Source organism: Rhinopithecus bieti, unplaced genomic scaffold (assembly GCF_001698545.2).
Source record: "Rhinopithecus bieti isolate Rb0 unplaced genomic scaffold, ASM169854v2 scaffold_68895, whole genome shotgun sequence".
Taxonomy (NCBI): domain Eukaryota; kingdom Metazoa; phylum Chordata; class Mammalia; order Primates; family Cercopithecidae; genus Rhinopithecus; species Rhinopithecus bieti.
The window spans coordinates 1110258-1136840 of record NW_016826689.1 but is presented as its reverse complement, the minus strand read 5'-3'; positions in this window follow the sequence as shown (position 1 = coordinate 1136840).

The window sequence follows — 26583 nt, the reverse complement described above, 5'->3', positions numbered from 1 at the left end:
TTTTCACAGATTGTGTTCCTTATAGGAACACCTTCAAGGGAAGGAACACATCTTACTTGAAGGCACATCCCAGCTCCTAGCATAGACTGGCCAGGTGGATTGCAAATGCTTGTTCAATTAACGAAGCTGACTTCCTTTTATTTTCTGAAAAGTATCCTGTGCAAATGTTAGCAAGCATTATGTTAATTTGTATGGATACTCAACACCTAGGAGACTCCCTGCCCTAATTCTCTCTTCAAAAATGGGAATCTGGTCTCTAGCTATTCCAGGATTACAATTAGCACAGGGACTAATGATTTTGTGTGTTGGCAGTATTATGTTTCCTTCGTGGGGTCTGTGCAATCACTGCAAAGTGCAGCGAACATAAGAAGTCTCAGGTGTATGACTTTGCTAGTCATCAGTTCTAGAACTCTGGAAAAGTGACTGCTTGTCTCCATGCTTCAGTCTCCTCTTTAATAAAGTGAGAAAATTAGATTATTTCTTCATTGGTTCATTCGGTAACTATTTATCAAGCACATGTAGTGTGCGAAGCACTATCCTAGTTGTGGGGAGTCAATGGTCAGTTAGACACATTCCATTCCCCCCCAATGACATAATGAAGAAAAATGACACCACCCACTATTCATACAATCACCCATATCCAAAATTTGGAAGCATCTTGGGACTGCCCTCCTTCTCTGATTCTATCAGTTACTAAGTCTAGATCATTCTATAGCCTAAATAATTCTGTAATCAATTTCCTCTTCTCTATCCTTACTGCACTGAAATCCCAACCACCTCCTAAGTGGTCCCTGCCTCTCACATGACCTATTAAAGTTTGTACTGTTCTGTGGCCCTCCCTTGAGCTTTCTAAAACATAAATCTGATTCTGTTACTACTCTGTTTATACATCTTTCCCTGACTCCCTGGAGTCATTAGATAAGTAATAATAGCTAATAGCAATTGTTAATTATGCACCAGGCATTTATCTAAATGCCTTTACATACTTCAACTTCTTAGCTCACAGCAAGCACAGAAGGAAGGTGCCATCATTGTCCTCACGTATGCTGGTTATTTGTCTGTTAGCTGTCAGCTTCGTTGCTGACTTCCTATGTTCATCTTTATAATGCAGGGGGTGTGGAAGCCTGCAAACTACATGTCATAGGCTGTGATCAGCTGCCTTCTGGTTGGGCTCTGCCAGTGAAAAGCCTTGGGACAGGACTCAAATGCTGGAGGGAAGGAGAAGTTAGATTCTGCATTGTTTTGGTTTTGTTTTATCCCTGCTTTCACGGATGCCTCCCCCAGTGGTGACACATCAGTGGAAGTGCAACTTCTGGCCCCCTGCACAGCTTCAGGGACCATCTGATGGCAGTAACAGCAACTGCACCTCCAGAAGATCAGAAGCACATGCAGGCTGGGCTTCTGCCAAAGGCTGGTAAGAGCTCCCTGGCCTCTGAGTTTCTCCCTTCTCCCTTTTACTTTTCTACCTCTTCCAAAAGACTGTAACCAACTCCCTGTATTAAATCCCTCTCTGCTGGAAATACCTCCAGTGCAATCTACTTTCTTAACTGGGCACTGATGGGTACACCATTTAATGCACAAGGAGACCCAGGTACAGAGAGGTTAAGTAACTTGTCCCAAGGCAAACAGCTAGCAAGTAACATAAAACACAGATAAAGAAAAAGAAAAAAAACCAAGGTGTTGAATTAAGTCAAGGTTTCTTAAGCATGTCACGCAAAGCCCTTCATAATTATCTTCCTCTCTCCATCCATATGCTATGGTCTAGCTGGAAAGTGACACCTAGCAGGAGATTGTGCTTGGTTGTTTTTGTTAATAAATGAAGGAATGAATGCCAGATGTACCATACTTGTATAAAACCCCAGCAGGATATGTGACTGCAGTGGACATTGGATGAATCAGTGAATAAATAAATAATAAACAAATGAATAAACTCCAAGCACACAACAAATAGACCTGGGTAGCAATTCCCTGCCTCTGTGTTCCTCCCACCCTCAGACTCAGAGCCCTAATGCATCCAAGAGACTGAATGTTCACATCACTTATACAGAGTAAGCATGCAATAAATGCATATTTATTAAACTAATGAAGAGAAGAATCCATCAAAAATTCAATCAAGTCATTGCCCAATGATGTTTAAAATTCTAGTTTATTGAACCACAAAAATCTTCCAGAAAGAAGGCACAGAAGAAAACCTTTACATTTTCCTAAAACAAAACCTCTAATATAACAACCAGCAAACAATTAGACGTTAATGTCTCTAACCAAAAAAAAAAAAAAAAAAAAAAAAAAAAAAAAAAAAAAAGTAACCGCAGTTAATCTCAGGGGATATCCTGTACGAAAAGGGAAAAAACAATGAGTCATGGATTCTAACCTCCTGTTTATAACCGGGGCCCACAAATGATCTGTTGCCGAAGGAGAAGAAAGCCATTAATCTCCCAACTCAGGGAGCAATTTTATATTTTGAATAAAAACAAAATAAACAGCATTAAGGAGGGAAATAAATCAGATATGCAGTAATTAGTTTGAAGGAGCCGGATTTTCCTGCCTAACACTCTCTTTGGAACTTCTGCCTTATCCATCAAAGCAAAAGTGTATCAGATGACATGGAGATTTTCCATTCCCTTTTCAGACAAAATTAGTCAGTTGATCTGAATAGTAATTTGACAGGACCCAGAAGGGAGAGCATGAGTGATGGGATTATAATAAATGCAGAAGAGGATGCTTAATAAACTTTGGTGAAGCCCTGGATCCTGCACTTTTCCTCTCCTACTCTCTGTGTAACTCCTGGTTTATGAAATTGTTCCTTAGGAGGCTTGGACTTTTTTAAAATAAAGAATCTAAAAAGGACCTTATTTGTTTTCTTACCCAGTATACTTATTTTAAAGATTTAGAAGATTCAGCCCAGAAACAATAATTTACTTGCTTAAGTTTCCACAACAAAATCAGCTGAAGCACCAGGATCAAAATCCTGGCCATGTGCCTCCCAGCCCTTTGCCTCAAAACTCAATAAAGACAAAAGCACAAACGAGATTGTGAAGTGGTTCCTTACCGAAGGGCAATCTTGGGTCTCATGCATCACTTTCTGGGTAGGAGCCCCCTTGATATGGTTTGGCTTTGTGTCCCCACCCAAATCTCATCTTGAATTGTAATCCCCATGTGTCAAGGGAGAGACCTGGATTGGATCATTGGGGTGGTTTCCCCTGTGCTATTCTCATGATAGTGAGTGAGTTCTCATGAGATCTGATGGGTTTATAAGGAGCTCTTCCCCCTTCACTCACCTCTCTCTCTCACCTGCTGCCATGTAAGTTGTGCCTCTTCCCCTTTGCCATAATTGTAAGTTTCCTGAGGCCTCCCCAGCCATGGGAAACTGTGAGTCAATTAAACTCCTTTCCTTTATAAAGTACCCGGTCTCAGGTGGGTCTTTATGGCAGTGTGAAAACAAACTAATATACCCTTTGATGTGAAACCACAGAGGAAGGCTGCTCCTCCCTTTTCAGGCTTCCTCTGGCATTTTCCCTCCAATCAGTCACTCTCTCCAGAGTCCTCTATCACTCATTTGCACCTTATTCTGAATTCTAATGATTAAGTTTTTCTCTCCCCATTATTTGGGAATGTCCTGCTAGCAGTTGTTTTTTCAGGAACAGTTTGGTAACTGATTCATTTGAGGCATAGACATAATGAGTTTCTCCCGATATATCTATAAACCCTTGCATAGTTCCCTTTACTATTGTGAATGGAGTTCTGTGAGTAAGTTGTCCCTTTCCCTTTCATCTCCCACCATCCCATCTACCCCACGTGGGTCTATACATCTAAAGTTTAATAACGCTCCAGTGGAAAGAACAGGAAGGCATCAAAAGATTAAAGATGCTCATCAATGCATTGGTTTCTAATAAAAATACAATAATTCAAAAGCAGAATATAAATGTCCATCATTAATGAACAGCTAAGTAAATCATGATTCATTATTCATACAACAAAAACCTATGTAGCTATTAAAAATAATATAGAGAAGAATATGTGTTAACATAAGATATTCAGGGTACATTGACAACATGGTTAATATGAAGATGTTATCAGATAGTAGTTATATGATGTAACTTATTACAGAAAAATGCAACAAGTTGTTACTGGAAAAAAGTATGACATGATAGTCCCAAATATGTGATATAAATATGACTTTTTATTACATTTCATAATATAGTAAACATATTCATTTTGTAAGAAAACCAACACAACGATGTTGTTTTTATTATTTTTAACAAAATATCCAACCAGTCACTCTGCTTAATTAGACAAGCAATGAAAGTAATTTTGGCCAAGTGTTCTCTGTGACTGTAAATATTCAGAAGGGGCCTGGGTGGCCCCAAACTTGAGTCGCTACTCTACTTTCTTTATTTTACCGCTTGGTTTTTTTTTATTTATGAAGTTTCATTTGAACAGAAGTTTCTAAGGGCAGGTGTGTGTATGTGCTTTGTTCTGGTTTCTTTTTGAGTGAGTAGAATGGGTTCTTATCTGTGAACATTCGCTCCTTATGGACAACAGTAGGAACGTGAACAATTATTGAGAGTCTTTGATGTATCAGATGTCATCCTAGGGCTGTATCCAAATGTTATCCTCTTTATTTGTCATCACAGCCCCACGAAGCAGGTATGACTTCTGCTCATTTTGAAGCATAGGCATAGAGGCTTGCAAAGATGCAGGGACCTGCCCCAGCTCATGCAGGTGGGCAGTGGTGGGCTGAGAGTGGTGAGAACCAGTCCCATCTCCTGCTACCCACTGCAAGCAGGCTACCGGTTTGGCTGGGGGTTGTTGGTTGAAGTGTATCCCCCAACACCTGAAACCAAACTCATATATTGAAGCCCTAACTGTGCCCCACCTAGTATCTCAGAGTGTAAATTTAATATAATATAACCTTATGTGGAGACAGGGTCTTTACAGAGACAGTCAAGCAACAATGGTTAATGAGCGGGCTCTAATCTAATAGGTACACTTAAAAAGACTGGTAAATATAGATACTTAGTAAATATATATACTTATAGGGACTGGTGTCCTTGTAAGTAGAGGAAATTTGGACACAGACGCACCCAGAGGGAAGATGATGTGAAGACACAAGGAGGGGATAGCCATTGCAGACCAATGAGAGGAGCCTAGGAAAGATTTCTCCTTCTGTTGACTAAAGAAAAAATGAAGCTTTTAAAGAATTAAAGGTAGCTTCATTCAGAAGCCTTACTGAGCACCACAAACTGAGGTCAATAGCCCAAGAGCAGCCCTTTAGAGAGGTCCTATAAGACTGCCCTGAGACAGTATTTAAGCCAATGCCCGTATACAGGTGGTACAGGTGGTGGAGGTTTAATATGGGCAAAATCACATCAAACTTGCCAAGAAGCTACATTAAAGCAGAGTTTAATCATCAAGGTTACATCAAGGTTAACCAGATGTACATCAGAGTACATCAGAGTACATCTGGTTACAGACTACAGAGGCATAATCACTATTTCCGTCAGACGTTGTTTTATAAAGTGTAGGAAAAGGCAAAGGCTAGGGCCATTTATCTTTTAAGGAATGTAGTACTCAGGCAGGAGACGGGGGGCCATGTGCTCTATCCTGTTTTGTCTTCAAAGAATCCTCCCAGAGAGCTGCACTTTGTCCCAGCATCAGGGGCTTTGTGAAATTATGCTAGCAAGCAGAAGTGAGCAAATACAGCTTTTTGCATCTGCTACTTTGTCTCATACTTCACAGCCCTCAAAGGAGCCAAGGCTGCAGACGCCTTGATTTTGGACCTCCAGCCTCCAGAACTGTGAGAAAATAAATTTCTGTTGTTTAAGCCACTCAGTTAATAGTTCACTGTTACGGCAGCCCTAACAAACCAATAAAGTGAGTTACCTGGTATCACATGAAACATCAACTGTGATGACAGAAAGGTGCCCTTAAGAACACAAAACAACTGGGGACTACTATGTGGAAGCCGAAGGTTGCAAGGATTGAAATTGCAGGAAAGGAAGAAATGCCAGTAGAAGAGAGGCCCCAGGTGCTCGCTCTGGCAGCACATATACTAAAATTGGAACGGCATGGAGAAGATTAGCATGGCCCCTGTGCAAGGATGATACACAAATTTGTGAAGCGTTCTCTATTTTTAAAAGTTAACATTTTTTTTTTAAAAGACAGGAGATCCCAGGAAGCCCTGCTGCCTCTCTGCCCACCCTGCCCGGGCCAACTCTGCTACCAGGAAGAAATTCACAGGGCCAAATTATTCAGTCATGTGTATTGAGGCTGGAAATGCATTATTTAATTTTTCGCAGCAGATGCACCTTTTTAACACTGTTTTGTTCCAGGCTAAAATCACAACATTAAAATGTAATATTCAAACGTTAGCATGAGCTCGCATTTCTTGAATGTCCACTCACCTTTTTCCTCCAGCATATGTGGAATGGCAACAGGGGAGGGGTGGGAAGAGGACAAGGCTGTGGCTGCTGGTCTTATCTCTGCATCTGAGTGGCTCTGTGGCCTTGACCACGTTGCTCCACTCTTCTAGGGTTCGGTTCCCTCCTCTCTCAAATGATGGAAATAACCTGGGTGTTCTACAAGTCTCCTGCGGCTCAAAGTATTCCCCAGTCTGGGTATTTCTGGAGACTGGAGGGAGCCAAGAAGTGATGGACAAAAGATGCCTGAGCAGAACTGATACGTATCTGCACTTTTGCCATCATCAGAGGTTGGAGGGGTCTTGGAGAGAGCCATGAACATGAGCGTCTCCAAGTGTTGATAGGTGTGTGGCCTCAGCAGGGTCCCTCCAGACTTTTAGGGAGACAAGCAAATATAAATTCATAGTGGTTGTTCCTATCTTCTCTTGTAAAGGATAAAAGGTAAACATTACATTTATTATTATGATTATGATTATTATTTTGCCATTGATTCTCGCTCTGTCGCCCAGGCTGGAGTGTAGTGGCAGGATCTTGGCTCACTGCAACCTCCGCCTCCCAGGTTTAAGCAATTCTCATACCTCAGTCTCCTGAATAGCTGGGATTAAAGGTGTGCGCCACCACACCCAGCTAATTTTTGTATTTTTAGTACAGACAGGGTTTCACCATGTTGGCTAGGCTGGTGTTGAACTCCTGACCTCAAGTGATCCGCCTGCCTCAGCCTCCCAAAGTGCTGGGATTACAGGCATGAGCCACTGTGCCCAGCCTCCTTACGTGTATTCTAAAAATTAAAGATTTTCTGACTGCAAAGTCCTGGATTATTTAATAAAGCTTCTGTGACTGTACATGTCTGACAGTGTGTGTGTATGTGTGTGTGTGTGTGTGTATGTGTGTGTATGTGTGTATGCCTATGTCACACATGCATGTACCTCGGTTTCCCTGGTATCCCAAGAAGATTTTTGGTTTTTCTTTGGGGAAATTACACCTTGAAAAGCAGGTACTTCAGAACTCCTTCCTTTTCTGTACTCTGAAGTGCAGCTCTTAATTTCTACTGTTGGTGAGAGTGCAAGTCGATGTCACCTGACTTAGTACGTGGGCGTTCTCTCTAGCCTCTCAGGTTGAAAGTCTCCCTGCTGTGACTCATATCCTGACTCTAATCTATGAAGGAGGATTTTTTTTTTTTTTTTTTTTTTTTACTAGACATTAGATAGAGTTAACTTACCTCTCTACTGGCACCTTCTTGTGCAGGTGCACCAGTCAAATCCAGCAGACTGCAAAAATACTAGACTTTCTCCACTGAAGAGTCAGGTAATGCTGGAAGAGTATCATAGCACAGCAATACTCCTTAGGCTTTTCAGCTAACTTAGAAGTTCCCTGGAAAATGCTTCTTAAGCTTTAGAGAAGAGAGACGATCTTTTTCATAACATAGCCAAACCAAGGGCTTGACATTCCCTCACCGTCACCACACTCTATTGATTGGAAGTGATACACAGTTTCTGCCCGCAATGAATAGAAGAGATAACTCACTGCAGGTCACATTTAGGTGTGTCCACCACACCATTCTTCCCAACATTTTGTAAGACTTCTTGTACATGCCAGGTGTGGCAGCTCACCCTTACAATCTCAGCACTTTGGAAGGCCAACGCAGGCACATCACTTGAGGTCAGGAGTTTGAGACTAGCCTGGCCAACATGGTGAAACCTCATCTCTACTAAAAATACAAAAATTAGTCAGGCGTAGTGGTGCACACCTGTAATCCCAACTACTTGGGAGGCTGAGGCAGGAGAATCGCTGGAATCCAGGAGGCAGAGGTTGCAGTGAACCACGATCGCGTGACTGCACTCCAGCCTGGGCAACAGAGCAAGACCCTGTCTCAAAAAAACATATAAGGAAGCTTAGTTGGGCATGGTGGCGCACACCTGCAGTCCAGCTACCCAGGAGGCTGAGGCAGGAGGATTGCTTGAGTCCAGGAGTTTAAGGCTGCAGTGGGCTATGATTGTGCAGCTGTACTCCAGCCTGGGTGACAGAGCAAGATCCTGTCTCCAAAATAATAATAATAATAATAATAATAATAGTAATAATTGAAAGAATAAAAAAGATGGGGATAGAGATTAAACAAAATTGGCCATGAGCTGATAATTTTTGAAACTTTGTGTTTAGTTATGCAGTGGGTCACTGTGTTATTCGGCCTACTTTTAAATACATTTAATATTTGCATAATAAAAAATAACTGACAAGAAACAGTGATCAAGTTAGTAATAATCCTTAGCATATTTCAGCAATTCTACATGCCAGGCGCTATGCTAAGTGCCTCATTTACGTCATCTCATTTGATTCTCACAACAGCCGTATCAGAAAGCATTAATAGTGCATTTATAAATAAAATACCTGCTTCTCTGATAGGTTAAATGACTTGCCCAAGTGTATCAAGAACCAGATGCTGTGTTCTCACTTATGAGTGAGAGCTAAACGTCAACTATATATGGACGCAAAGAAGGGAACAGCAGACACTGAGGCCTACTTGAGGGTGGGGGGTGCAAGGAGTGTGAGGATTGAAAAACTACCGATTGGGTACTCTACTTAGTACTCGGGAGATGAAATAATCTGTACCTCAAACCCCTCTGACATGAAATTTTTCTATATAATAAACCTGTACATGTACCCCTGAACCTAAAATAAAAGTAAAAAAAAAAATGCCTACAAACTCAAAACAAACAAACAAAGAACAGATGCTGAATCCAAGTCTCCTTTGATTTCAAAGCCCATATTCTTGTTTTTTTTGTTTTGTTTTGTTGTTGTTGTTTTTTGAGACAGAGTCTCACTCTATTGGACAGGATGGAGTGCAGTGGCATGATCTCGGCTTACTGAAACCTCCGCCTCCTGGGTTAAAGTGATTCTCCTGTCCCAGCCTGCCAAGTAGCTGGGATTACAGGCATGCACCACCACGCCTGGCTAATTTTTGTATTTTTAGTAGAGACAAGGTTTCACCATGTTGGCCAGGCTGGTTTGGAACTCCGGACCTCAGGTGATCCACCCACCTCAGCCTCCCAAAGTGCTGGGATTACAGGCATGAGCCACCACACCCAGCCTCAAAGCCCATATTCTTAGTTACTATTTCAAGTTAAGTCAGCAAGTATAGGTTAAGTGCCTATATGAAGCATTGGAAAGGTGACAATCAGAAGATGTGATGTTTGGTCTCAAGGAGATCAAGGCCGAGAAAATATTTATCATTGCAATTCTGGCCTTGGATCAACCACTTACAAATGAGGAGAGGCAAATTATCTCAACACACTAGACCTTAGGCCCTTTACCTGTTTGATGAGATCACAGAATCCATCCTACAAGTCACAGAGGACAGTAGGGAAGATCAAATGAAGTCACATAAATAAAAGCCCGAGGAACAGTAAAGGGCTGTTTAAGTAAAAAGGACAAAATGAAACAACAGTAATGGCAATATTGTGGTTGAAGATAAAAGCCTTTAGCCTACGTAGAAGATTTTAGTGTTCTAAACCGAGCTGTCCTAAGCCCCATGGTTTTTCCTTCATGAAATCTCCTCAACAAATTCATGTATAGTGAGGCTGGCCCTAAGAGCACCCAGGGCAGTGACATTTCAGAGGCATTGTAGAGAAGCTCGGTCATCACATTGCAGTGTCTTCCTTTCCAGGACTGTGCTTAGCACACAGGAAAGCCACATATGGCGACGGGGAATTATTTCTGATGTAGCTATTGGGAAATTGTGACAATGTATACTAATGAGGTGACAAGAACAGATGGTGTCAGATGCACATTACTCTTTAGCCTGATGTCCTTCATGATGTCCAACCTCCAGTTTCGTCTCCTGCCACAGTCATCCCCCACATGTACACTCTTCATACTGGTCTGACTCAAAATGCAGATTCTAGGACCCAGGCTATGTCATTGCCTTCTTACTCACGATTCTCATACCAGAACACCCATCCTCCTCCCCTGGTCTGAATCTTATTTGTTTTTGAGATTTAAGTCAGGTCCTTCTTAGGAAGATCTCCCTGATTCAGATCCAAGTTGAATGATGATAGCCCTCCTCTGGCTTCCATAAAATCTTATAACTTCCAAACTGTGTTTTATTAATAGCTGTCTAGTTTAGCACTATGTCAAGAGCTATCGAGGGCAGGGCTGCGCACGGTGGCTCACAGCTATAATCCTAGCACTTTGAGAGGCCAAGGTGGGAGGATTGTTTGAGGACACCTCAAGCCCACCCAGCCTAGGCAATAAAATGAGACCTTGTCTGTATAAAGAACAAAAGATTAGTTGGGCGTGGTGACGTGCACTTGTAGTCCCAGCTACTTGAGAGGCTGAGGCAGAAGGATTGCTTGACCCCAGGAGATTGAGGCTGCAGTGATCCATGATGGTGTCACTGCACTCCAGTCTGAGCAACAGAACAAGACCCCATCCCCCCAAAAAAGCTATTGAGGGTAGTAGCTTATTTTCATTGCTCTATCTCTAGTGCCTACAGAAGAGCAGAGCACACAGTAGGTACTTGGTGTGATTACTTATTGAATAAAAGGATGGTATATCACAGAAAATAATTAACCTATTTCCCCTTTTAAGGGTGATGGTTCTTTATCACTAAGGGTTCTTTGCTGAGTGCTACATTGGTTGTGAGTGTGCAAACATGGAAATGGCTGCCTCAGATCTACATTGTTCATTGTAATTAAGAGGAAAGAGATTTGGAGGACCAAAAAATCAGAAATGGCGGAAGAGGAGTCCTCAAGGGCATGGCCATATTATTTTTTGTAAGGCACGGGCACGGTGCTTACGCCTGTAATCCCAGCACTTTGGGAGGCTGAGGCAGGCGGATCACTTGAGGTCGGGAGTTTGAGATCAGCCTGACCAACATGAAGAAACCACGTCTCTACAAAAATACAAAACTTAGCTGTGCTTGGTGGCGCATGCCTGGAATCCCAGCTACTCGAGAGGCTGAGGCAGGAGAATCGCTAGAACCGGGGAGGCGGAGGTTGTAGTGAGCCGAGATCACGCCACTGCGCTCCAGTCTGAAGACAGAGTGAGACTCCGTCTCAAAATAAAATAAAATAAAAACATAGATCAACTTTGAAATATCATTGGCTTAATGAAATGAAAGTTTATTTCTCACTCATATGAAGTTCACTTCTCATTTATTTCTCACCCACCTAAGCCTCCAAAAGATGAGTCTGACAGCAAGGGGTAGAGGCGAGGATTGCTGTTTGGATTTGATTGACTCACATAGTCATACTGGGAGCCAGGTTGGTAGAGGCTTCAGTACCAAGAGTGCCTGAACTTCAATATCCAGCTAGCAGGGGGAGAAAGAGAGCGAGAAGATTGTCTATGGGAAGTTTTCATGGGTCAGGCCTTGTCACTTCTACCCATGTTCCATTGGGTAAACTCAGCCCTACAGTTACATCTAACGGCAAAGGGATCTGGGAAATGTAGTCTAGCTACGTGGCCAAGAGAAACAGAAAACCACCTTTGTGGAACACATAGTAATTTCTACTGCAAAGGTTGAGAGGTGGGGAATGTCAAAAATGAAAAAAAGCAAAGGTAGGATAGGGAAAGAGGGGAAGAAAGGCTAAGGGTGGAAGGGAGAAGATAGGAAGCAAAACAGCACGGAGGAATCTGAAGGAGTTTGTGATGAGTAGTGTTATACAACGTCTACTCCAGTGTGCTGAAAACAACCTTCAGTGTACTACATTGTTTAGTAATGATTGTGAGTAGATACAGTTGGGAAGGAACTAGCGCTGATGAATAAGGACAACGCTAACGTGTGGGTGATAGAATGAGCTATCAACTCAATTGCTTGCTTCCTCCAATGATGATTTCATTTATCGAAACATGACTGACAACTCCTTTTGGATAACTGCCTCCAGAAGCAATTCCGAGCCTTCCAAGAAAATCTCCGACTTTTTAAAAAAGGAAAGGTCACTAAATTTAGTCCCTAGTAATGGCATGGCCAAGATTAAGGCCCAGTCTGTAAATCCTGTTGTCTCTCTACTCTACTAGTGGAGTTAAATGGGAGAGAAGAAAATGTGAACCCTGAGCCACTCGGGAACTGAGAAGCTTTCATTTCTCTCATGTCTATTATGCACTTGCTTGCTTTCACTAAAACCTCCTAACCTCTCAGTAAGGTATCATTATCTCCCTTGACAGATGAAAAGGCTAAAATTACCAGGGCCACATCGCTGGTAAGTGGCAGTACTAGGAATAAGAATTCAGACTGCTGATTGCATCAACAACATAACAAAATTTAACATTTATTTATTTAGCATTTCCTATGTGCCAAACAGAATACTAAGAACTTTACCTGCATTATTGAATGTTAATCCTCAAGACAAACCTATGAGAAGTACTAGTAGTATCCCCATTTTGCAGATGAGGGAACTAAAATAGAACAGGCATTGTTTATCCAGGTGTTCTTAAGCTTCTGATGGTAGGGCTAGTATTTGCACACAGGTGTTCTGACTGTGAGTCCGTTGGACTAGCCTCCTCTCTTCTCACTGTCCTGCCCAAGCTCTGTCAATTACACCCCACTGCTTCCTGAAACCATATTTACTGTATGCAACCCCCCCACCTGCCCCAAGAAGAGAATATATTTTGGAGTCTCTATGTCTCAGAAGATCACTTTGAAGTCCCTTTCATATGAGTGACCAACTATCCTGGTTTGACTGGAACTATTCCAATTTGGCTCTTAGAGTCTCTCATCCTGGGAAACTCTTTAGTCCTGAGCCCACTGAGACTGTTGGTCACCCTATTTCCCACTCTGAAATCTGTGAGTTTATACATTTTATGCAAGACCCTCTGTTCTACCCTGGAAAGAGAAGGATCAATTATGCACCCCCTCAGAATTTCACCTTTCCTCTCAGTCAGACTTAAGTCATCTACCCTGTGTTTCTCCTTTTAACCTACTCCTATAGCTGCCTAAGAAACATATGTGAAAAATTTGACACCCTTGGCAGAAATGAGGGTCCATAATATACTTCATGGGTTATGCAGTTTTATTGTCCATGAAGACTTTAATGAGAGGTCATTCTTCATTTTCAGTAAGTCATCTAAGCAGTGCATTTGAGACTGGCTACCACTAGGAATCAGCAAGCCCCCCTGTGGCCTGTCCTGTTTCTGAACCAAGAGAACTAAGAGAAACTATGGCCAGAAGTTGAGGTCAGAAGCACCTAGTGAGAACCGGGACAACTTTTCCAAAGACTGCCTATCTTTAAACACTGAGGCATAATCCTAGATTCTTGATTCAAATGTGGCACAGGAGTAAGTTAGCTTTAGAGATGTCATAGTCTGAAATAAGAACATGTTAGCAGGGCATCTGTAGAGAAGAAGTTTGCCTGGGTGGGATCTGAAATAAGAACAAAAATTCACCATTACCATGAACCAGCTGCCTCACTTCCCTTTAATTTCATGTAAGGGTTTTGTTTCTTTAGCTTGCCACCCATAACAAAGTATGTCACCCCGGGATCTTTTTCTTTTTTTTGGATATGGTATCTAGCTCTGTCACCCAGTCTGGAGTGCAGTGGCACAATCTCAGCTCACTGCAACCTCCGTCTCCTGTGTTCAAGCGATTTTCCTGCCTCAGCCTCCTGAGTAGCTGGGATTACAGGTGCCTACCACCACACCCGGCTACTTTTTGTATTTTTTTAGTAGACACGGGGTTTCACTACGTTGGCAAGGGTGGTCTCAGACTCCTGACCTCAGGATCCCCCCGCCTCGGCCTCCCAAAGTGCTGGGATTGCAAGTGTGAGCCATCACACCCAGTCCATCCAGGGGTCTTAATCAGCAATAACGAAGTACCACAAATAGGGTGTTTTGGGTGGTTTAATCCATGCATTTTTTTCTCACAGTTCTGGATACTGGAAATACCAGGATCAGGGTACCAGTACAGTTGGGTTCTGGTGAGAGCGTTCTTGCTGGCTTGCTGATGGTGGCCTTCTTGCTGTGTGCTCACATAATGGCGAGAGAGAAAGAGCTCTGGTAACTCTTTAAGGTCCCTAATCCCATCATGGGGCCCCACTCTCATGACGTCATCTAAATCTAATTATTTCCCATAGGTCCCACCTCCAAACACCATCACACTGGGGGCCTAAAATTCAACATATGAGTTGGGATAGGGATTAGCACAAATATTCAACCCATGACACCCTGTGTCAGGAGCCCCAAAGCCTTCTTTGCTCCTGTCGGTAGCAAGCCCCTACCTGTGCAGACTCATCCCAGACCCAGTGACAGATAATGCTTCTTTTCAAGGGGGAAAGCAGTTTTGATAAGCTTGACATCTTGAGATAATTTTAAATTAAATATTAAATTTATAAAACAATTTTAAAGATTAACTTAACAATTGTAAAGATAATGGAGCACTCTTATACTCCTCACCCAATATCCTTTATTGTTGATATCTTCTGTTACCGTGGCACATTTGTCAAATCTAAGAAGCCAACAGTGGTACACTGTTTTTAATGGAACTTTAGATTTTCTTTGAATTTTACCATTTTTTCCCCCACCAATGTCCTTTTTCTGTTCCAAGAAGCAATCCAGGATAGCACATTGTACCTAGTTGTCACATCTCTTGAGTCTCCTCTGGTCTACATTGAGATGGACTTTACAATGTCAGTCTTTACTTGTTTCTGATGACCTTTACAGTTTTGAAGAATATGAGTTAAGTGTTTTGTTGACTGTCCCTCACTTTGGGTTTGTCTGGTGAAAAACACAGCTTTTATTTAGCAATAGATCAGCCTAGATTTTGGTTCTAATCTGACCAGATGATCTATAGCATAAATAGGATCCTGCCTCATTTCTGTGAAGAAGCACCTGCTTTATATATAAATGTCTATAATTGACTATTGTCTCTCTATCCTTAGTCTCTCAGTAACGGAGAGTAGCGTTAGAGCCATAAAAATCTAGATTCAAATCTTGACTTCATATATATAACTTTGATCTAGGGCAAATCATTTAACTTCTATGAGCCTTGGTTTATTTTTTAACATAAGAATAATAAAATGTTGAGTTTATGGTACTGTTGTGAAGATTAAATCAGCTATGTATGTAGCACTTAGGATATTATATAGCACATGTGAATGTTTCATGAGTATCAGTTTCCTTCCCCTAAATTTGTTCTTTTTAGTCACCCCAGAGTCTGCCTCTGAATATCATCTGTTGCCATTTGTTCATAACAAGAACATATGAAAAACACAGACTGGAGTTACTGCCCAGCTCACAATATCCTCAGTATCCTAGTCTGTGCAGTTCATTCCTGTCTCACAGTAGCTGTATTAGTCCATTTTGTGTTGCTATAAAGAAATACCGGAGACTTGGTAGTTTATAAAGAAAAGAGGTTTAATTGGTTCACGGTTCTGCAGGCTTTACAGAAAGCATGGCTCTATCTGCTGGGCTTCTGGGGAGGCCTCAGGAAGCTTTCAGTCAAGGCAAAAGGTGAAGGGGGAGCAGGCATGTCACATAGAGGGAGCAAGGGAGGAGGTGCCAGGCTCCTTTAAACAATCAGATCTCATGTGAACTAAGAGAGTGAGAATTCACTCTTCACCAAGGGGATGGCACTAAGCCATTCATGAGGGGTCCACCCTCCATGATGCAAATCCCTCCCACCACGTCCCACCTCTAATACTGGGCACCACTTTTCAGCATGAGATTTGGAGGGGGACAGATAGTCAAACATATCAGTAACAAACCCTGTCTCCCTGGTTATAGGAGGAACATATGACCTAAGTGGGCCAATTATAGGGCCTTACTTCTTCGGTTATATGGATTCATCCAAACCCAGCCAATTATAATCCTTCCCTATAATTTTTTTCCTCAGTAGAGTTGACAAAAGAGAGTTATCGACTGGGTGCAGTGGCTCACGCCTGTAATTCCAGCACTTTGGGAGGCCGAGGCAGGCGGATCACCTGATGTCAGGAGTTCAAAGCCAGCCTGGCCAACATGGTGAAACCCTGTCTCTACTAAATATGCAAAAATTAGCTGGGCATGGTTGTGGGCACCTATAATTTCAACTACTCGGGAGGCTGAGGCAGGAGAATTGCTTGAACCCAGGAGACGGAGGTTACAGTGAGCCGAGATCACCCCACTGCACTCCAGCCTGGGAGACAGAGCAAGACTCTGTCTCAAAAGAAAGAAAAGAAAGAAAGAAAGAGAAGGAGGGAGGGAGGGAGGGAGGGAGGGAGAGAGAGAGAGAGAGAGAGAGAGAGAGAGAGAGAGAGAAAGAAAGAAAGAAAGAAAGAAAGAGAGAGAAAGAAAGAAGAAAGAAAATTCTCTTTCCTCTTTGGTCATGCAGTTGTAAGGGTAAGGGGCTTGTAGCAGTGCTTCCTGCCATGTGGAGACAGCCAGCCTTAGAGCAGGACACCAGCAAGCATGAAGAAGGAGAGCTGTGAGATGGAGACAGTATTCAATGGAATTCTGCCTAGTTCTTAGGTCCAGTGATTCTTGAGGTCAGTCCACCTCTGGCCTTTCCATAGATTGATGAGTTGAGCAAATCAATTGGCCTTTTGCCTTAAGCTATTTGGGGTTGTGTTTTTTTAAAGTACAATTAAAAGGATCTCAATAGATCACTTTTCTCAATTTTGCTGCTTGCCGCCACCTACCACCTATTCTAGGTGCCTCACTCCTCAACCTGTTATCTTTTACTTGCTTCTTCAGTGGCATGGTTGGCATCAAAGGGGCCTCTTTCTCTGGCCCTTTTTCCAACACTGGCTATAAGTTAACCGTATAAATTACTCCAACAGACAGATTATTAAAAGTGCAAGAGTCAAAAGGTGTAGGAGTTAGTCTGTGAAAACGTGCTGAAAAGAAATGAAGCCACACATAGGATCAATCATGTAGTTGTTCAGAACGCAGACTCTGGAGTTCATTAGATCTGCATTCATATCCTGCCTCTGTCACTCATGAGTTGTATGACTCCAGACACCTACCACTCTGAACCTCAGTGCTCTCATTTGATAAATGAGGATAGGAATCCCCTTTTCATATAGTTTTTGTGTAGATTCAACAAGATAACATGTTTGATGCCAAGCAGAGCCCCCACTATATTGCTGATCCTTAACTTCATAATAGTAGTTTATTTTTTTATTTTTATTTATTTATTTCTTTTTGAGACAGAGTCTCACTCTGTCACCCAGGCTGGAGTGCAGTGGTGCAATCTCAGCTCACTGCAAGCTCTGCTTCATGGGTTCACGACATTTTCCTGGCTCAGTCTCCAGAGTAGCTGGGACTACAGGTGCCTGCCACCATGCCTGGCTAATTTTGTGTGTGTGTGTGTGTGTGTGTGTGTGTGTGTGTGTGTGTGTGTGTAGTAGAGATGGGGTTTCACCGTGTTAGCCAGGATGGTCTCAATCTCCTGACCTCGTGATCCGCCCGCCTCAGCCTCCCAAAGTGCTGGCATTACAGGCGTGAGCCACCGTGCCCGGCCCATAATAGCAGTTATTAATAATAATGATTAAAATTTTCTTAAGACACCTGAACCCACCAATCATTCTTAGCCTCTTGAAAGGTGGGATAGTCATGCTAATTTTGTGTGTATCCCAATATGCTTTAGTGTGAAACACACAGCACCACTTGTGAAGCATCTTCTTGCCAAAACATTTTGAAACAAGCCAAATCTTTATCAAATCCAGCCACGAGAGCTCACTTATAAGAAATACAGCATGTGATAAACCAGTTCAATGAAACTACAATAAAGCAAAGAGATATTTCCAGAATGTGAGACGTACTAAAGGACAAAGGATTTGATTTCAACAATAAATCAATAGCAGGGAGAAAACCAAAAGAGAGGTAGAGAGAGATGGAGAGGAAGGGAGAAATAGAGAGAAAGAGAGAGATTGTGAGAGAGACAGAGAAAGAGAGAATAAATTGTGGTTATCCTATTATCTCACCATGTTGCATTCAATTGAGGGGTGCTTGAAAGAGATTAGAGCCAGATGATCTGGATTTATATTTTGCTTCAGCTACTGTCACTAAACAAATAAATTTGGTGAACTCATCAGGGAATGATAACTGAGGAACTGATTTGAGGTTTAAATGTGGCCTTGTATACATAAATGTGTAAACAAAATGTTGTATGAATTGTCTCATTTAAACGCCTATGCAGGGAGCTACTGTAGCGCATATCATTTCTCTGCCTTTGCTCATACTGTCCCTATGCATATCAAACCTGTCCTCCCCGCCCATTAATTCATTCAGCCAATATGCTTTTACTGAAAAGCACATGTGACTATCCCACATGCGTGCTCGGGATGGAATCATTTCTAAGGACAGTAAGAAAAGTCCCTGCTGAAGAGTGTTTACAATGCAGAGAAAGTGTCCCAGCCACATAACAAAATAAGGGCAGAGCCAAAAAAATGCGGCCTAGGGTTTGGGGCAGGCAGGCACAGATTGAAAACCCAGCTCTTCTACTCCTGGCTAAGTTGGTCAAATCCACTCTCTACCCTTCATTCTCTTGCTCTCTTCTCTGGGAGACTGACCTGTAGAAAGAACTTCAGGCTCTGGTACCCTCTGGCGCCACATTGGGTTTGGCTCCCAGAGGACAGTGAGGTAGAGAGGAGAAGTGGGAAGTACAGCCTCCTCCTTGAGTTCTGATTTAGGACTGGCTTCATCCTACAACCTGACTCCTCTCAAGGTGGCTTCTGAACACAATTCTCTCCTTCCCTTCTCTCTTCAGTTCTTCGTTTCTAACTAGTCCTGGACTATGGCACCATCCCCTGTAGCTTCCTAAGGCTGCCCACACATTTTTAATAATCCTTTGTTAAGTTGATTGTGAAGTAGCCTCCTCTGTGTGAGCCATTCAATTCCTATAATCCACAGGTTAATCTTGGGCAAGTCTCTTAAACTTTTTGAGCCTATGTTTACTGTCTGTCAAATGCAATTAAGTATAATTCCTCTCTCATGGTCCTAGGCAACTTCAGTTAAGAAGGGTCCTCTGGAATATGTAAAAGACTGCATGGGAGAAGGACCAGGTCAGGGTTTAAATCTGATTTTTGCTCTTATAAACTCAGTAACCTTGAGCATTTTGCAACAAATCTCTTTGCAATTCAATTCCTTGTAAGTAAAGGGATTATAACAAATGTTTAACGGGATTTAGAGTTTTGGTTTAGACCCTAAAGATTGGAACATAGCTAAGTAGCCATGCATTCTAAAGAGAGGAGGTAGACCACTCTGGATGAGAACTGCCAGCCCATGACCAAATCTAATACTTTCAACAGCTTGTTTATGGGAAGATTAGCAGCTTCCTTAGAGGGGAAAAAAAAAATTCTTTCAAAGAGGCTTGTAATATTGCAGATGGCTTATTTTCATTCACTCACAAGCAAAGTGAGGTAGTATGAGGAAGTATGAGATAATCCTGGAGAGAGGATTTACGGCAAAATGGTAGACTGGCATCACACTCCCAGGCTGGATGCTTGCTGGGACACAGAGAGGCAGAAGCTAGTCCCAAGCTACTCCAGAGGGTGGAACATCATGGAGTTCTTAGGAGATCTTAAAATATGTTCTCGCCGGGTGCGGTGGCTCAAGCCTGTAAACACAGCACTTTGGGAGGCCGAGACGGGCGGATCACGAGGTCAGGAGATCGAGACCATCCTGGCTAATACGGTGAAACCCCGTCTCTACTAAAAAATACAAAAAACTAGCCGGGCGAGGTGGCAGGCGCCTGTAGTCCCAGCTACTCGGGAGGCTGAGGCAGGAGAAAGGCGTAAACCCGGGGGGCGGAGCTTGCAGTGAGCTGAGATCTGGCCACTGCACTCCAGCCTGGGTGACAGAGCGAGACTCCGTCTCAAAAAAAAAAAAATAAAATAAAATAAATAAATAAATAAATAAATAAAATATGTTCTCTTGACATTAAAAACATAGTTTTTCTTCCTAGTGTTTGCCTGGAGAAGACTGAGGTTGGAGCTTGGCAAAGCTACCCGCAATGGCCGAGCAAGCATGTGTGCATTTTGCCAGAGCAGGCAAATGCCACAAAAGGAAGTCAGCTTAATTTATCTCTGCTCAAGGGGACTTGTGGTACCACCAGGGGCAGGAGTTGAGAGACATCACAGGTTTCACCTAGCCCATGGCCAATCAGGGCCTCTGAAGAACCCCCATGAAAAGTGTCAACTGGAAGAGCCAACATTTGGATCCTACCATTTGGAAGGCTTTCAACAGTCAAGAGAGCATCACAGCTAGCATCTGCCTCCACCTCTCATCCCTCCACTGCTATTATATTGGAAAATCCATCAGCAGTTAGGTGAGTGGGGTAGGAAGTACTGAAAAGAGCAGAAGAGCAGAACCAGCGTCTTTATGCCTTTCCTGGCATCTGAGCCTCCAGACAAGCCCAAGGTGAGCAGAGGGGAGAAGCCTTAACCTGAAAGTGAGATTGAATTTGATTTAGATTGAACTGGACTTTTAAAATACTTGCAAGTGGGCTGGGTGCAGTGGCTCATGCCTGTAATCCCAGCACTTTATGAGACCAAGGTGGGTGGATTACCTGAGGTCAAGAGTTCGAGACCAGTCTGGCCAATATGGTGAAACCCCGTCTCTACTAAAAATACAAAAATGAGCTGGGAGTGGTGGTGCACAACTGTAGTCCCAGCTACTCAGGAGGCTGAGGCAGGAGGTTCGCTTGAGCCCAGGAGACAGAGGCTACAGTGAGCTGAGATCATGCCACTGCACTCCAGCCTGGCTGACAGAGCGAGACTCTGTCTCAAAAAAAAAAAAAAAAAAAAAAAAAAAAAAAAAAAAAAAAAAACAACTTGCATGTGACTAGGAAGCTACAGAATCTTCTCAACATGCCATCAGGAAAGGCGAAGGCAAATGCAACTATATACATTTTGAAGGCAATAGGCAGAAAAGGAAAGGTATTTCCCGATGGTATCACCCAGGTGCAACCTATTTTCAAGAAATTTACTTTGCAGAGTATTTGTGAAGAATAACTAAAATAACATAATGCAATACCTAGTATAGTACATCTTAGGATAGTAATATGTCCTCCTCCTCATCATTATTAAAGATTACACTCTATACATTGAACGTGCAAGTTAAGAACATATGAAGTGTTCACATTCCTACAGAGTCAGTGTAGAAGGGTGGTTACCCTAGTGGCCTTCAAGGCCAGTAATCTGTTTTTAGAAGACCTCAGGCCCCAGTGTTACCAAAAGGCCAAGAACAAAATACAAAAAGCCCGTAGAATCATTCATGATGATTATTGAACCAAAATCTGATTGAAACCCACATCATCAGTTGGTTGCTGGACTATCAGGGTCACACAATATTTTTCAAATCCTTAAAGCAGGCCAGATGCAGTGGCTCACGCCTGTAATCCCAGCATGTTGGGAGGCCAAGACAGGTAGATCACCTGAGGTCAGTCGTTGCAGACCAGCCTGGCCAACATGCCGAAACACCGTCTCTACTAAAAATACAAAAATTAGCTGGGCGTGGTTGTACACACCTGTAATCCCAGCTGCTCAGGAAGCTGAGGCACAAGAATCACTTGAACCTGGGAGGCAGAGGTTGCAGTGAACAGAAATCATACCACTGTACTCCAGCCTGGGCAACAGAGTGAGACTCAGTCTCAAAAAAAAAAAAAGAAAAGAAAAGAAAAGAAGAGAAAGAAAGAAAGGAAAGGAGAGGAGAGTAGGGGAGAGGAGCAGAGCGGAGGGGAGGGGAGGGAAGGGAAAGGGGAGGGAGGGAGGGGAGGGGAGGAAGGGATAGGGGAGGGAGGGGAAGGGAAGGGAAAGGAAGGGTTAAAAGATGCTGGACATAAAATTTTCAATAGACTCACTGTGCATTTTCCTGCAGCATAAAGCAATGTTTACTAATGCTGAGCATTTCAGGTAAGTTTGCTTTGATCCCGTCTTGGATTCATGACTGTGATTCACATTGATAAGCCTCATTATAATGTACACTATAGACCAGATACCTTTGTCATCTGATGTATTTTATAGAAACAATTTTTTTATTTTATTTTATTTTATTTTAATTTATTTCTTTCAGACAGACTCTCACTCTGTTGCCCAGGCTGGAGTGCAGTGGTGCAATCTTGACTCAGTGCAACCTCCATCTCCTGGGTTCTTGTGCCTGAGCCTCCTGAGTAGCTGGGATTACAGGTGCCCCCCACCATGCCCGGCTTATTTTTGTATTTTCAGTAGAGACGGGGTTTCACCATGTTGGTCAGCCTGGGCTTGAACTCCTGACCTTGAGTGATCCATCCACCTCAGCCTCCCAAAGTGCTGGGATTACAGGAGTGAGCCACTGCGACCAACCTAAACATTAAAGAATATATATATTTAGCTAACTTCTTAAAGGAAAGTTGCTATGCGCCTTGTATTCTATGACTCCTCGTTCCAGTATCCTTTCTCCTCCCTCATCATCCAGGTCACATAGGAGAGTGATCAGTACGTCTTGGGAGCACAGTAGACACAGGTTAAGGAGAGCCCCTGCCTGTAGTCTCCCAATCAAATCATAGGTAGGTATCAAGCAGACAGCTAGTTATTTTTTGTTATTTATTTATTTATTTTTGTAGAGATGGAGTCTCCCTATGTTGCCCAACCTGGTCTCAATCTCCTGGCCTCAAGCAATACTCCCACCTCAGCCTCCCAAGCACTGGGATTACAGGCATGAGTCACCATGTCCAGTAAGAGCTAGTTCTCAGAATGAGAGGGAGTCAGACAATTGTTCTTTCCATTAAATGTCATCTTAACTGATTTTATCACTAAACATATCAATTTTGGAGAAATAAGTGGCAGGAGGTATGGAGACAAGAGTGAAGTTATGGGCCTCTAATGGTGAGAAGAAGGGAAGTAAAAAATTCTACCTTTTTGTTTGTTTGTTTGTTTGTTTGAGAGAGACTTGCTCTGGCATTCAGGCTGGAGCGCAGTGACATGATCTCGGCTCACTGCAACCTCCACCTCCTGGGCTTGAGCGATTCTACTGCCTCAGCCTCCCGAGTAGCTGAGATTACAGGCATGCACCACGACGCCCAGCTGATTTTTGTATTTTTAGTAGAGATGGGATTTCACCATGTTGGCCAGGCTGGTCTTGAACTCCTGGCCTCAAGTGATCCACCTGCTTTGACCTCCCAAAGTGCTGGGATTACAGACATAAGCCACTGTGCCTGGCCAAAAAAAAAAGTCTATAGACTGAGAAAAGTTAACTGGCAAAAGGAAAATGAATACAGAAGAAAAAATAAGTTGCAACTAACCTGGAGTTAAACTGTTTAAGCACGTAGCTCATGGCCCAGTGACACCTCAGCCTAGGAAGACTCTGCAAACCCCTGCAGAGAGAGCTTTTACCTCTGAGAGAACGTGGTGGGGTGGCTTTTAAACCTTCCTTTGTAACAATGATAAGTAGGGGAGACTGAGTCTGCCCCGTGGTGTTGATTTAATAACAGAGGTCACCTTGCTCCCTGAAGAACTTTCTCATCTGCTCTTTTCTCAAATGGGAAGCTCAGGGCCCGGCATGGTGGCTCACACCTGTAATCCCAGCACTTTGGGAGGCCGAGGCAGGTGGATCCCTTGAGGTCAGAAGTTTGAGACCAGACTGGCCATCATGGCGAAACCCCGCCTCTACTAAAAATGGGAAAATTAGCTGGATGTGGCGATGCATGCCTATAATTCCAGCTACTCTGGAGGCTGAAGCAAGAAAATCACTTGAATCTGGGAGGCAGAGGTTGCAGTGAGCGGAGATGATGCCACTGCACTCCAGCCTGGGCGACAGAGTGAAAAGAAACTCTTTCAAATAATGGAGGCAACAACAACAAAAAAATATAAGATTCCCCCAAGGGAAGGTGTTGTTTAATCTCCACAGTCACCATCATCATGTCATCATGGTTATCTTGCTAGATGTGAAAGTGGTGTTGAGAGTGAGATTGTTTGTGTATTTGTGTGTGTGTGTTACCAACAATCGTGCAACCACAGGAATTTTTCTTTTTCCCCGATTTCATATATGAGAAGACCAAGGCTCAGAAAGACTAGATGGCTTCCCTCAAAGACTCTCACTCAATAAGCAACAGAACCAGAATTATGTGTCTGGTGTTACTTGATCCCCAATCCCTTCATGGCTCTATTACTCTATTTTTAATTCATTCATTTAACAAATGTAGGCCAGGCATGGTGGCTCATGCCTAAAATCTGAGCACTTTAGGAGGCCAAGGAGGGATGATCACTTGAGTCCAGGAGTTCAAGACCAGCCTGGGCAGCACAGTGCAACCCTGTCTCTACAAAAAATACAAAAATTAGCTGGCCATGGTGGCTCATACTGTGGTCCCAGCTACTTGGGAGGCTGAGGTGGGAGGATTGCTTGTGCCTGGGAGGTCGAAGCCGCTAACACCACCGCACTCCAACCTGGCAACAAAGCTAAACTCTGTCTCAAAACCAATACCAAAAACAGACAGTCCCCGACTTACAGTGGTTTGCTTTAGGATTTTTCAACTTATGGTGAGTTTATTGGGACTTAACCTCATTGTTAGTTGAGGTGCATGTGTATTTGCTCATAATGGCTACTAAGTGCCAGACACCACATTAGATAGTAGGGGAACCAAAATAAAATAACATTACCTTCAGGAAGCCCACAGTTTAGTAAAATATTCCACCTTCCCTGCCTGGCACAAACCTATTTTTGGTCATTGAGAAAAAATAGGTGAAAAATGTCAGCAAGGAAGACTCATTGTTCTCTGTTTTATTGTTGTTGGTGTTTTCATTGTTTGTTTTCTTTGAGACAGAGTCTCACTCTGTCACCAGACTGGAGTGCAGTGGCCTGATCTCAGCTCACTGCAACCTCCGCCTCCCTGGTTCAAGTGATTTTCCTGCCTCAGTCTCCCAAGTAGCTGGGATTACAGGCGCCCACCACCACACTCAGATAATTTTTGTATTTTCAGTAGAGACAGGGTTTCACCATGTTGACTAGAATGGTCTCGATCTCTTGACCTCGTGATCTGCCTGTCTTGGCCTCCCAAAGTGCTAGGATTACAGGCGTGAGCCAATGCCACTGCTGCTCTCTGTTTTTGTAGGAAACCAATGGGAAAATACCTGAGAATGTGTATTAGTATTGCTTTAAATCTAAAGTGCTGTATAAATATTAGCTGCTTTTCCTGGATGAAAGCAATGTCACCTTCACACACTTCAGGGAGTGAACATTCACACACTTGTTTGGGAGCTGTTCCAGCCTAGACTTGTATCCCTTTTTTCCCCTGGGTTGACAGCCACGCTACAGGTGAAAACAGGAGACCACACACCTGGTCTCCACGTGCCTTTCTTCTGGGTCACTCTGTGGCTCCCTGGCTCTGTCCACCTTGTGCCCTGCTTACTTGCCAGCATTCTAAATCCTGGCCTTCCCTGTCTAGTCTGGTCTTATACTGCATGGGTCAAATTTCTTAACACTGTGACTCAGCCCACAATAGGAGAGGAAAGAAAGGTAAGGAACCAGGCGGGGCGCAGCAGCTCACACCTGTAATCCTAGCACTTTGGGAGGCTGAGGCGGGTAGATCACTTGAGGTCAGGAGTTTGAGACCAGCCTGGCCAACATGGTGAAACCCTGTTTCTACTAAAAATACAAAAAGTAGCTGGGTGAGGTGGCATGCGCCTGCAATCCCAGCTACTCGGGAAGCTGAGACACGAGAATTGCTTAAGTCTGGGAGGCGGAGGTTACAGCGAACTGAGATTGTGCTACTGCTCTCCAGTCTGGGAGACAGACCAGCAAGACAGACAGACAGACAGACAGAGAAGGGGAGGGAGGGAGGGAGGAAGGAAGGAAGAAAGAAAGAAGAAAGAGAGAGAAAGACAGAGAGAGAGAGAAAGAAAAGAAAGAAAGAAAGAGAGAGAGAGAGAGAAAGAAAGGAAAGAAAGAAAGAAAGAAAGAAAGAAAGAAAGAAAGAAAGAAAGAAAGAAAGAAAGAAAGAAAGAAAGAAAGAAAGAAAGAAAGAAAGAAAGAAAGAAAGAAAGAAAGAAAAGAAAGAGAAAGGAAAGGAAGGAAGGAAGGAAGGAAGGAAGGAAGGAAGGAAGGAAGGAAGGAAGGAAGGAAGGAAGGAAGGAAGGAAGAAAAGTAAATAATGTTGATCATGCCACTGCACTCCAGCCTGAGCTACAGTGCAAGACTCTGTCAGAGAAAGAAAGGAGGGAGAGAGACAGAGAGAGAAGGAAGGAAGGAAGGAAGGAAGGAAGGAAGGAAGGAAGGAAGGAAGGAA